Genomic DNA, 13,080 nt, shown 5'->3' with positions numbered 1-13,080 from the left:
CAGGCCAGTCAAACTCCCGAGCTTAGGCAATCTGCCACCTCGGCCTCCCGAAGTGCTGAGATTGCAGATGCCAGCCACCACGCCCAACCAATTTCCATTCTTACTGTATTTCTGTTGTTCTGCAGTAATGTCAAGGTTGTCAGCTACAAATGATTTTCAGTAGAAATTCCTGCAGTGAAAAATAACTTGGTGAATCTTAAATTTGCTAGGATTATCCCCAAATAGCACCAGCTGCATAGTGCCTCCTCTTTAGAAGTCCAAGACCAGCCTCTGAAGTCTTCATCAGACCCCCAGGGATACCTGTGGAGCTGGGCACTGGCCCTCTGCAGGTGTCTGGCCCAGTCTTGGGGATACAATTGGACTTTCGACATTCTAATAATCTCGGCTTTTCCCTTTCCCTTTCATTCCCCGCAGACTCTCTGCACTCACTCTCTGTTTTAGCACAGTGTTTTAGTTTTCTCTCTTCAATTCCCAAAACCCATGAACTCGATTACCTAAATTGAATGTCCTCAGTTAAAATATTTCTTCCTTAAGTAACAGCAATCTGAAGTGCCCAGGTATATTTCTGTTTGTATTATTTCTTCTACTGCTATGAAAGCTATTTTTTCTCTAACGATTTTGAATTGAATACTGTGAAAAATACAAAATTTTTACTGCTTTTTTACTTTGCAAATTAATAGTTATTCAATATTGGTATTAAATCTAATAATTTTTCAATTATTTTACATGAATATTATAAGCAGAAAATCAATGTATTCTATAATAATAAAACAAAAATAATTTCTTGTCAACAATAGGCAGCCATATAATTACTATTACTATGAGTTTTTCTTGGTTAGAACTTTCTCCACAATATATTTTTTTAAAAAGGTGCATATCTTTTCCTTGTTCTGACTTTAATGAACTATCTCAATAATTTTACACTTAATTATGTTTTCATGGCTCTGTTTTATATAATCAAGTTAATGTAATTCTTCTCTAAAGATCACAATTAATTTTATTTTTGGGTTTCCTAATGTTGACCCATTTTTTTCTTCCTGGCACAAGTTTTTATGTGTATGATGATTCAGTTGGCTATTATTTTACTTTGCATACTCCGTGTTTTATTAGAACATTACAGACACATATACATACACACACATGCACACACACACACACACACACATATGCACATATGTGCACACACATACACGCACACACATACACACATGCACACACATATGCACGCACACATACACACATACATGCACCCACGCACACACACACACATACATGCACACACATACACACATACACGCACATACACACATACATACACACACATACACACACATACGCACACATATACACACATACACACACATACACGCACACATACACATACATGAACACACATACATGCACATACACACATACACACATGCACACACATACACACATACACACATATACACACACATACACACATACACACACATACACACATATACACACATACACACATATATGCACACACATACACACATGCACACACATACACATATACACACACATACACACACACACACATTTATTCATATCTGGGGCCACAGCATCCAATATGGGTATTAGAGTTTGACAAACCGCTTTTAAAAGCTTGCAACGTTTCCCTCTGCATATTCTGTACAGGTATAAATAATTTAAGAAACATTTTTCCTTGAAATTTAGTACAATTTATACTAAAAAACGTAATCTCAATTAAGAGCATCTTTGGGCTTCAAGATTTTAATGCTTTATGAATATTTTGATAATTGTTTGATTTATTCAATACTTACAATTATATGTGAAGTACGATGGAAATTTTTTGAAAAAATGGTGATTTTATTTAGATTTTCTAATATGCTAATGTAAGGTTGTCAACAGTAGCCTCTTCCAGCTTGAATTTTTAAATTTGTGGTTATAGCCCCCATTACATTGCTATTAATATCTATTTCTATTTTTCTATATTTCAAGATGGATTTCCAGAAAATTGTATATTTTTCAAAGAACAACAATATTATTAATAGTTTTGTTCCCAAATTTTTGTGCATTTTCTATTAATGCAACTTGTTACTATTGTTTTTCTAAGTTCTGGTCAAATATTTTCTTATTATTTTAAATATTTCTTATCTGCCATTTCTAAGTCTCTGTAATTTTCCTATATATAAAGATTTCTAAAAATAATGTTATTAAAATAAAATCAGAGTATTATTTGTTTTATTCCTTTTTTTTTTTTTTTGAGTTGAAGTCTTACTCTGTGGCCCAAGCTGAAGGGCAATGGCGAGATCTTGGCTCACTGAAACCTCTGCTTCCTAGGCTCAAGCAATTCTCATGCCTCAACCTTTCAATTAGCTGGAAGTACGGGAGTCCGCCACCACGCCCGGCTAATTTTTTTATTTTCATTGAGATGGAGTTTCACCATGTTGCCAAGGGTGGTCTTGAACTCCTGAGCTCAGGTAATCTGCCTACCTTGGCCTCCCAAAGTGCTGGGATTACAGGCATGAGTCACCACAGCGTCCTTTGTTCTTAATATATAATTAACCCTTATTGATGTGAGTAGAGTTTTATTTTATACATTCTTACTGACCTAGTATGTAGCATATGTATAAAAACTAAAATTGCCTTTTATTACTATGTAACGTGTTTTGATCGTCAACATTGTCATTGATCTTTTTGTGTTTTGACATACACCATCCATACAATGAAAGAAAAACAAGGGGAAATGTTATAAAGCCTATTGGGTTTATACATTAGAAAGTCAATTTGTCTACACGCATGATAACCGTACTTCAACCCTGCCAATACTTGCTCCTGTATTTTATTTTGTCTCCCATTTGCATTGTCCATATTTTTAAATCAAAGCTAAAATTTGTACTATAGAAAACATTTTGAAAAATAATATTCCTGATTTTAATGGAAATGCTTGTAGTGCAGTACTTTACAAACATTATGTCTTAAATCTCTGGTCCCTGGAGAAGCTGCTTAAGAAAATATTCAGCAATAAATACATTTGGATTATTTCATACCATCTTGTTTAATTTTTTTTTTATGAAGTTTTCCTTTTTATGTTCAGCTATGATGCTGCAGAGTGCTGTTGTGAATCTGTAAGGGCGGTTCCACCATGCACCTGCCTGAGAGCTGTCAGTGTTTGTGGAAAGTAGAGGAACTCAGGGCAGGAGCTGTCTCTGTTCCTCTCCTCTTACAGATCCTCTGATTGAAATCCCTTCCCTAGCCTCTCTGCTTTTGTTCTAAGGCCATAGTTTATCCTGGTTTTCAAACCTGGTTCTTACTGAAGCAGCTCTGTCAATCACCCTGGGTAAGCCCCGCTGTGTGTCCCGTTTTCTGAGTGTTGGAGCCACCGCGGGATCCCTCGATCCCTGGTGCTGCTGTGACTTACAGCCACACGGAGCCTGCTGACATCTGCCACGTCCTGCCCTTTCTCGGTCTAGGAGGGTCCCTCTCTGGGTTTTCTGAACTCAACATGATGAATGAGGACTATAAAATGGAAGGAACGGGAACAATAATCTCATGGTATATCCATGTATCTGTTTTTACAGGTCATGTTTTACAAGTAGTTTTAAAAAATAAGTTAGATTGTCTTATCTAAAATGTCACAGGCATTTTTGTAATATTTGACCTCCCATTTTTTCAGAAAGTTATCATTTCCTATTTTTCAGAAAATTATCCAAGTGCTGTTACGGATGATACAAGTGGCCAACCTTTACAGTAAAATGTTCCTGTTCTTGAACTTGATAATAAACATTAAGGAGTCTGCTTGAAATACTTATATTACTTAATAAACAGTATTTTAAATAACTTGATGTGAAATACAGTTGACAAATGTTTTTTCACCAATGGTGACAAACAGGTACGACTCATCCTCAACCAGACTACTCTTAATTTACTAGGACCCTAAGCTTCCATCCGACAGGAAGAAAGAAAAGTCAAATCAATGGTTTAGATGTAAATGTTTAACTTCTAACTTGATTTTGGCTTTTTACTTACCTAATGGATTTTTAAATGTTTGGGAGATTCTTTCCAGTCTTCTAGTATAATTCCTTCAACTTATAGTTGGGACCTCACATTTATTTGTTCTTTGTAACTTTCATTTGTTTATTTATTTTGGCTGATATTCATTTATTGCTGACATTAATTTATATGTTTATTTTTGGTCTGGAATGAGTTTATCCATTAGGTATAATTTAAGATACAAAATAATATTCATAAATGAACTTTATTCCCACAGAAAAAATCAACTGTGCAGGACATAAGTACCAGCTTGAGATGAACTGTTATTATCATAATTTAGTCTCATGGCCTCCTGACAGCCTCAGTCCCCTCCCAGCTCCAGCCCTTCAGCACTTTCTTGTTTTCCTGCATGGCTTCAGGTTCTTATCTAGTTCATATATTTCCAAAATGCAGTCCTCTGATCAACAACATGATATGATTTGGGGTGTTTTAAAGGCGAAGATATATTTACCAAAAAATTTCTCCCACAAAGCCACGTTTTTGATCAAGGAATAAAAAGTCTATATATTAACAACTTCTCAGGAGATGAGTACTTGCTCTATCTAATCACAAGTCCAGAATCTGATTAAACATTTGAACAAAATAAAATTGAAAATCTTTGGGATTTTGTAATTCATTTTCACTTAGGTTAGTTTATGCAGTTTTCAGCACAGTCTCTTGCTACCAATAGACTCAAGTAGGTAGAGATACTAGTAATAGTTCCTGAAGATAAGAAAACAAGGTCATATAGATTAATCGAATTGTCTAAGACCTCTCCACTACAGTCCTTTAAGATAAAGGCACACAGTCTTCAAATAAAAGTGTTTCTTCTTTCCACTGTGAGGCAGTGCAGGAAACTCATGACCAAGTGAAAGGGCGGGGAAAAGATAGGCGATGCAAAGGCCCCGTTCTGCTCCGCAGCTACCGTCAGCACCCGCATGGCGGCGCTGGGGACACAATCCAGGGCCTCCCTGCACCAGGGTCAGCGCTGGGGTCTGTGCATCTTCCCTGGGCCGCTGACACAATCCAGGGCCTCCCTGCACCACCGTCAGCGCTGGGGTCTGTGCATCTTCCCTGGGCCGCTGACACAATCCAGGGCCTCCCTGCACCAGCGTCAGCGCTGGAGTCTGTGCATCTTCCCTGGGCGATGACACAATCCAGGGCCTCCCTGCACCAGGGTCAGCGCTGGGGTCTGTGCATCTTCCCTGGACGATGACACAATCCAGGGCCTCCCTGCACCAGCGTCAGCGCTGGGGTCTGTGCATCTTCCCTGGGCCGCTGACACAATCCAGGGCCTCCCTGCACCAGGGTCAGCGCTGGGGTCTGTGCATCTTCCCTGGACGATGACACAATCCAGGGCCTCCCTGCACCAGCGTCAGCGCTGGAGTCTGTGCATCTTCCCTGGGCGATGACACAATCCAGGGCCTCCCTGCACCAGGGTCAGCGCTGGGGTCTGTGCATCTTCCCTGGGCGATGACACAATCCAGGGCCTCCCTGCACCAGCGTCAGCGCTGGGGTCTGTGCATCTTCCCTGGGCCGCTGACACAATCCAGGGCCTCCCTGCACCAGGGTCAGCGCTGGGGTCTGTGCATCTTCCCTGGGCCGCTGACACAATCCAGGGGCTCCCTGCACCAGCGTCAGGGCTGGGGTCTGTGCATCTTCCCTGGGCGATGACATTAGTCCATTTTAAGACAATGAGAGGGAAGATTGGAGAAGAGGAGAAAACTGTTTAAGAATACATGTGTAGCAGGCCGGGCGCGGTGACTCACGCCTGTAATCCCAGCACTTTGGGAGGCCGAGGAGGGTGGATCACGAGGTCAAGAATACATGTGTAGGAAGTAAGAGATGGTATCTACCCCTGGGAGTGTTTGACTCCACACTTCTCGCTCTTGACATTTATGTTTAAACTACAGAGATTCATAAATCAACAGGATTCCAGTTCCTGCTACTCACCCGTTAGGCGGCCACACCCTCTGCCTAAAGTGTGTGGGGCTTTCACTCGGCACTGACGGAAGAGCTCACAGGACCACAGGGTGGAGTCCCACGATAGTCCTTCTGCAAGGTGAGGAGCAAGGAAGCAGGACCGGATCAGTCCAAATCCCAAAACCTCAAAAGCAAGGAAGCCGACAGTGCAGCCTCGTCTGTGGCTGAAGGCCTCAGGGCCCTGGCAAGTCACTAGTGTAAGTACAAGCGTCCAAACGCCGAAGAACTTGGAGTCTGATGTTCTAGAGCAGGAAGCATCCAGCGCGGGAGAAAGATGAAGGCCGGAAGACTCAGCCAGTCTGCGCTTCCATCTTCTTCTGCCTGCTCCATTCGAGCTGCACTGGCAGCTGATGGGATGATGCAGCCAGCATCAGGTGGGCCTGCCTCTCCCAGTCCACTGACTCAAAGGATAAGCTACTTTGGACACACCCTCACGGACACACGCAGGATCAATATTTTGCATTCTTCCATCCAATCAAGTTGGCAATCAGTATTAACCATCACAAATGTAATAGTAATTACAAAAGTAAGATGACAGCACAACAATTTTATAACCATGCCTGATCATAATCTCAAAAAGATAAACTCTCAGTTTAGAGGTAGAGAAATTTACGCTGAAGGTGTTGGGAAGAGCCATTCAGGTGACCGAGATAAACAAATGGAAGTCATCAGCTGTTCATTTAAGACATTTTAACATGTACAAAGCCACAAATTCTTCTATCACAGTGTTTCCAAGTTTTATGATGATGAGTGTATTTGTGAACATTTCCCAGCATTACAAAGGTGCAATTATCACTAGGTATTATTGTATCTATTTAAGGTGCACAATATGCTGCTTTGATGCACATGTACCTTGTGAAATGATTGCTACAGTCAAGAAAACTAACATAGCCATGATCTCACAGTTACCTTTTACATGTGTCATGAAAGTACCTAAAATCTACTCTCAGCAAATGTTTAGACTACAATACTATTAACTGTAGTCCTCATGCTGTACATTACATCCCTAAATCATATTCATCCCAGTAGTTTAATTTTTCTATACTTTGAGATATCTCTTCTCAAACTCCAGCCCCAGCCCCGGTATCACTATTCTACTCTCTGTTTCTACATAGCTCAATTTTTTTCCTTTGTTTTAGATTTTGCACATAAGTAAAATCATGCAGTATTTTTCCTTCTGTATTCCTTTTTTATTTAGCATAATGCATTCCTTTGGTTTACCCCAAAATCACTACCTTGGTAAGAAGATATAACAATAATAATAATACAATAATAAATATGATAATAATAATAATAAATATATCTGCACCTTCATGTTCAGTACAGCATTATTCATAATAGCCAAGACATGGTGCTTATCCAAGTATCTGCTGGCAGATGAATGGATAAATTGTGATATATATAAATATATATATACACACACACACAAACATATGTATGCAAGGAACACACACACACAAACACACAATGAAATATAATTTAGCCCTAAAAAATATCACTCTGGATAGTATTTTTACCCATATCGTGTGAGATGATACTATAAGAGACTACATGAATTGCCATGTTACTCATTCTACACTATCAAAGTGAGAGATTTTCTCCTGAAATCAAAATATTAAACAGAATGTCAACTAACCAATTTAATTGCATACAAGTGCTCCTGAAATCCGAGGGAATTTGGAACATGGATCTTTTGTTCTCTGACATTCTGAAATGGACAGGCATGATCCAGCATGCAGCTGAGGTGACTCAAAAATAAAATCTGGGACAGAATAAAAAGGACTAAGATAAAACTCTATAGTGATTTGATTGTTTATGGAGATTTAAATTCTGAGAAGAGCTCAGTGACTTCTAAAAGCAGATGTGATTTTAATCTAAATTCTTCTGTTCCCAAAGGAGTGCTGTTTTCTAATCTAATATTTTTTACTCTCGTCACAAAAAAAAATTAGAAGCCCATATATATTTCTTCATCAAATTAATTACATGGGTACATGTTTTGACTCTAAATGACTATAATTTTCACTATGATTTTTCTGAATTTCTAAACTCTAATGGGAAGCAGTCTTTTTAGAGAAAAACTTCAAATTCCGTAAGTCAAGATGGAATAGCAGAATTGTTTGCTTCTGTGTGTGTTTGTATATTTAATGAAGCTCTAGATAAGATCATAGAATTCATTTTTGATTCACATTCAGAGATATTTCTGGCCCTTGCACCATCAGCCTGTGATCATTAATATATCTGAAGTAGGCAGAGACACACACATATAAAATCGTAAACGCTTAAATAAAAAATGTTATATATACCCATAGAATTTAAATGTTCTGGTTTTTTTGTCACCAATAAAGAGGTCTGGGAGAATCTTCTGTGGCTAAATATTGGACAGACGGCTTCTGAAAAATCCAGAGATTGCTGTCAGAAAGCAATTAAGCTGAAGAAATTACATTAGAGGAGAGCAGATGCCATATTCAAGCCAGTCCCCTGTTTTTCGTGCAGTTGGGGCTCATGGGTCTTTTGTTTCCTAATAAACAAAAGATTGACAAACACCTGTCCTTTCCCTCACTAGGTAAGGCGTTTACTCGGGAAGTAAAGGCAACGTCACGAACAAGTGAGCTCCCTTTTACGTTCACTTCTGATGAGCATAAAAAGAAAATCAAGGAATTTCGAATGTTTATTCCCTTTTAGATTGAACTTCACCGACAGCCTCATGCAATTTTTACGTGGTCTTTTAAAGCCCATTGTCCTTGCAGAGGGGATCCTACGCTGGCAACTAACCTTGTCTAGTAGCAGCAACCAATTTTTCTTATCTATTTGTCCTGTCTGCCAATCAAACGAGCTGATTTTTTTCTTCTTTGGGGTGATCAAAACGTGAACAAAACACTATGCATAATTAGACAGAACCGTGTTTTAATTCATCCCAGAAATCATATTTCTCTAATTTTCTCATGCACTAAATCCGCAGAGGTCAAAAGTTAAGTGCATTTTTAAATTTCGAATGTTATCATCAGCAGGAGCCTGGATTGTGTGCGTGTGTGTGCTTTTTACCTTGCCACGTTTTAGCTTTTCAGATTTTTTCTCTTGCACTTTCTCTATAGAAATGTGTCGATGACTTTATCTCCTCTTTGACACTTTAAAAATGTCTTTCTGTTTTCAATTTAAGGATTCGTTTCACCATATGGTCTGTTTAGCCTGATAAACCCTCCTGCCCATTATGAAATAATTGTAGCTGTAGAGAAGCATCCGCATCTCTGTAGGTGAGGTTATGCCAGTGTTTTCATGTGCACTGACCTCTTCTGCTATTCCAGAAATTTATCACTGAGCAGTCAATTTGTTTTAAATCTGCAACCTGGTGTATAGGAGCTATTTGCCATGATGTTCGTAGCCCAGCAGATCATTTTTGTTCACAAATGTGATTGTTGTACTCAAATCCATTCTTCTGGGAAGCTGACATAAGGCAACCATCTATGTTCCTTATGGATGGTGTCACAAGTCAATGTGATGGCGTTCTCTCAAATTAACACATAATTTAGCATAAACTGTTTTTCAAGAGGCTTCTAGCTGCAGACATTCAGAGCAACAATGCAGAAGGCAGATTTTAATGTTGCTGATAGCTAGTAACATCGTTGCATGCAAAGATAGTTTATTCTTGTGTGTGTTTAGTTTCTAATAAAATTATTCTGCCTCCTACATGACTAAATTTGAAATTCTTATTGGATTTTCCTATTACTCATGTTCATTTCAATTTAGGTCATAAACATATGCCCCTAAAACGTTGTAAAATGTTGCACATAGTGAGAAAAAGCAATAATGCTTTTGGAAGTGCTCCGTTCTGCCAGGTGCCTCACTCAGATCCTCCGGGCATGCCTTGCATTCTTCTCTTCTCTCACAGAAGCACACATGCCTTCCTCACCCCGCCACACACCATCTTCATTCTGCCACCTGGCATAGCTCCACCACCCCTTCCATCAGTCCTACCTGCTTCTTAGGGCCCAACCTTCTGATGAAGATAAATAGATCCATGAATTATAATTAGCCATTTGTTCACTTGCTTATTGAATGCATGTATCTCACCTCATTCATGGCAAAGCTTTCTCCAGGGGATAGGGTTCCTCAGGGGTCCCATGTTCTACTGTTTGGGAAAGAAGAACATCTAAAAATATTACATAAACATATTTTATCTGAAATGTTTTCTATTTTTACATCACTAAACAAAGTGAGGAAACATAAATTGTCTTTTCCAACTGAAATAAAAGTTGGAAGATGAAGCACACGGTGTTCGGTCCCAGTTGGAGAAATAGCAACGTCCTGTGCGTGTTATCGCCATGCTTGTCGTGACTGTGATTTCTCTTTTGTTGTTGTACTTTGGGTTCTGGGGTGCATGTGCAGATCAGGCAAGATTGCTGCACAGGTGCATTCATGGCAGGGTGGCTTGCTGCCTCCACCCCCTCATCACCTATACCCGACATTTCTCCCCCCGTTATCCCTCCCCACCCTCCCTTCCACTATCCCTCCCCTAACCCCCACCATGGACCCTGGTGTGTGACGCTCCCCTCTCTGTGTCTACGTGTTCTCATCGTTCAACACCCACCTATGAGTGAGAACGTGCAGTGTTTGATTTTCCGTTCTGTGTCTTTTTTTCTGAGAATGAAGATCTAACACAATAAAAACCCTAGAAGAAAATGTAGGCAAAACCGTCCAGGACATAGGCATAGGCAAGGACTTCATGACTAAAACACCAAAAGCATTGGCAACAAAAGCCAAAATAGACAAATGGGACCTAATTAAACTCCAGAGATTCTGCACAGCAAAAGAAACAATCATTAGAGCGAAACTGCAACCAGCAGAATGGGAAAAAACTTTTTGCGATGACTGTGATTTCTAATCAGTTGATTTATTGTTTGTTGTGGCATTTTCTGACTTAGACTTTAATAAGTCAATGGTTTCTGAGATTTGACCCAGAAACTCAAAATGTGCATTAAAAGGAAGGCATATTTTGCTGAGTATTTAGAATAAACATGTCTGTATTTTCGTAGTAAACAAGTACATGGGATTCAGAAATTCATATGTCCAGATTTGACTGTTCTCAAGCAACCACAGGTCTAGGAGAGGCCATTATGTTGGTGTCTGAATGCACACTCTTTGGTGGTTAGCCAACCCCACTCACCACGCAGTGCCTGCGTTCCAGTGAGACCCCGCTACCCCAGGCCGTGTCACATGCGTATGCATGCCTACTGGATAAACAACACCTTGTTGTGTGTATAAAAGAAAATGGCACAGAGAACTCAACCTCTAGTGAGGGTGACAGAAGCAAAGACAGTATCAAAGATTTTAAGCAGTTGGTGGTCCTGTGCCAGAAAAGAGAGATGTTCCATTAATAAAACGTCAAATGACTCAGTAGTGAATACAGGTTAGTACACTATATCCTTGTAGGACAAAGGAAAATGAGTACACAAAATGGTTACTTTTTGTGACAAAAGAAGAGTCATGCAAAAAACAGGATCCTTTTGGAAGCTGAAAAGGCAGTTGAACGTGGGTTGCGAATCCATCAGAGAAACTGAATAACAGATGGAGACAAGGCCAGGGCAAACCGGAAGCATATGCAGAATTTTCCCACGGTAAACAGCTTAAAAAAGAGCCACGAGCAATTATTAGTTTGGAAACGGCGAGAAACACTTATCTCCCTAAAGGATTCCTGAAACAGTAGTAATAATAATTGTAACCGTGTTAGTAGCGAGAGTAATAAGTGTAATGGCACTGCATACGGTCTCACGTGCCAGCCACTGTTCTAAGCTCTTCACAGAGAAAACACGCATTCAATATTTCATGATTAGGAAAAGAGTTATAAATGTTGTTGCAGCTCTAAACATCCAGACAAATTCAGTTCTAATATATGCTGCTACCATCTGGCTGCAACCACCAACGGTACCAGACATCACAGCTACTCTTAACTCACCTTGCCCACGACAGTCACCGAGATTGTCCTTCCCCACGTCTTCCCTCACCAAATTCTGACGGCAGCACGATCTGATACAAACTGGGCAGGTGATGATGTAATGCATTACTGAACAATCACAGGAGAAATGTCCATTGAACATCTATAAATAATTCATACAATTAAGCCTTTATAAAATGATTGTGTGTACGCACTGCTTACCACAAAGTCAAGTGCCCTGTTGTTAACTTTCATAACACTCTCTGCATCTCCGCAGTTCTCATCTACATTTTAATCACTTATTTTTTCTTTGTTCAATTTATTTCCCACTCCAAGTTTCTACAAACACCATAAAAAAAAGGGACCATGTTTTCCTTGTCATCTTTGTGTCACCAAAATCTATCAGAGGCATGATACACTTTTTACCATCTTAACCATTTTTAAGTGCACAGATCAGCGGTGTGTGGCATATTCCCCTCTCTGCACAGCAGAGCTAAGATCCTTTTCATCTTTCATAACTGAAACTTGGCTTGCAGTAAACCAAATCCCCCCTACTTCCGCCAGGCCTGGGCAACCACCTCCCTGCTTTCCATTTCTATGATTGTGATCACTTTAGGTGCTTCGTAGAGTGGGACTATATGCTATTTGCTCTTCTGTGGCTGGCTTTATTGCACTCAGCACAATATCCATCCATGTTGAAGCACATGACCAGATCGTTCAATTTTTTTGAGGCTAAATAACATTTTGCTGTTGGGAGTCAGGGCTGGAAATATCACCGGTTCACTTAGGACTAACTATAATGGAGGGACCAGTATGGAAATTAAGAGAAACAAGTTGGATATATGAATCTTGAGTACAGGGAAGAGTCCAGGATGAAAATATAATTTGGAGACTCATCAGCATTACACGCTATTTAAAACTATGAGAGTAGGTGACTCCTCAAAAGAATGGGAGGAAAGAGAGAAGACAGGAAGTCTCAGAGCTGGATTGTGGCACATCTTACCATCGAGGAGATGACGAAGATTTAATAAATCAGATTGAAAGAGAAACCCGAGATGAAGTAGAGAGAAACGAGGAGCATATAGTATCCTAGAATGTATCTAGTTCCTGATATTTTGATACGGCACACAGGCTGTGGGTAA

Source organism: Aotus nancymaae, unplaced genomic scaffold (assembly GCF_030222135.1).
Source record: "Aotus nancymaae isolate 86718 unplaced genomic scaffold, 86718_ANA_hifiasm-v0.15.2.pri h1tg000173l, whole genome shotgun sequence".
Lineage (NCBI taxonomy): Eukaryota > Metazoa > Chordata > Mammalia > Primates > Aotidae > Aotus > Aotus nancymaae.
Note: the sequence above shows the minus strand (reverse complement) of the source record.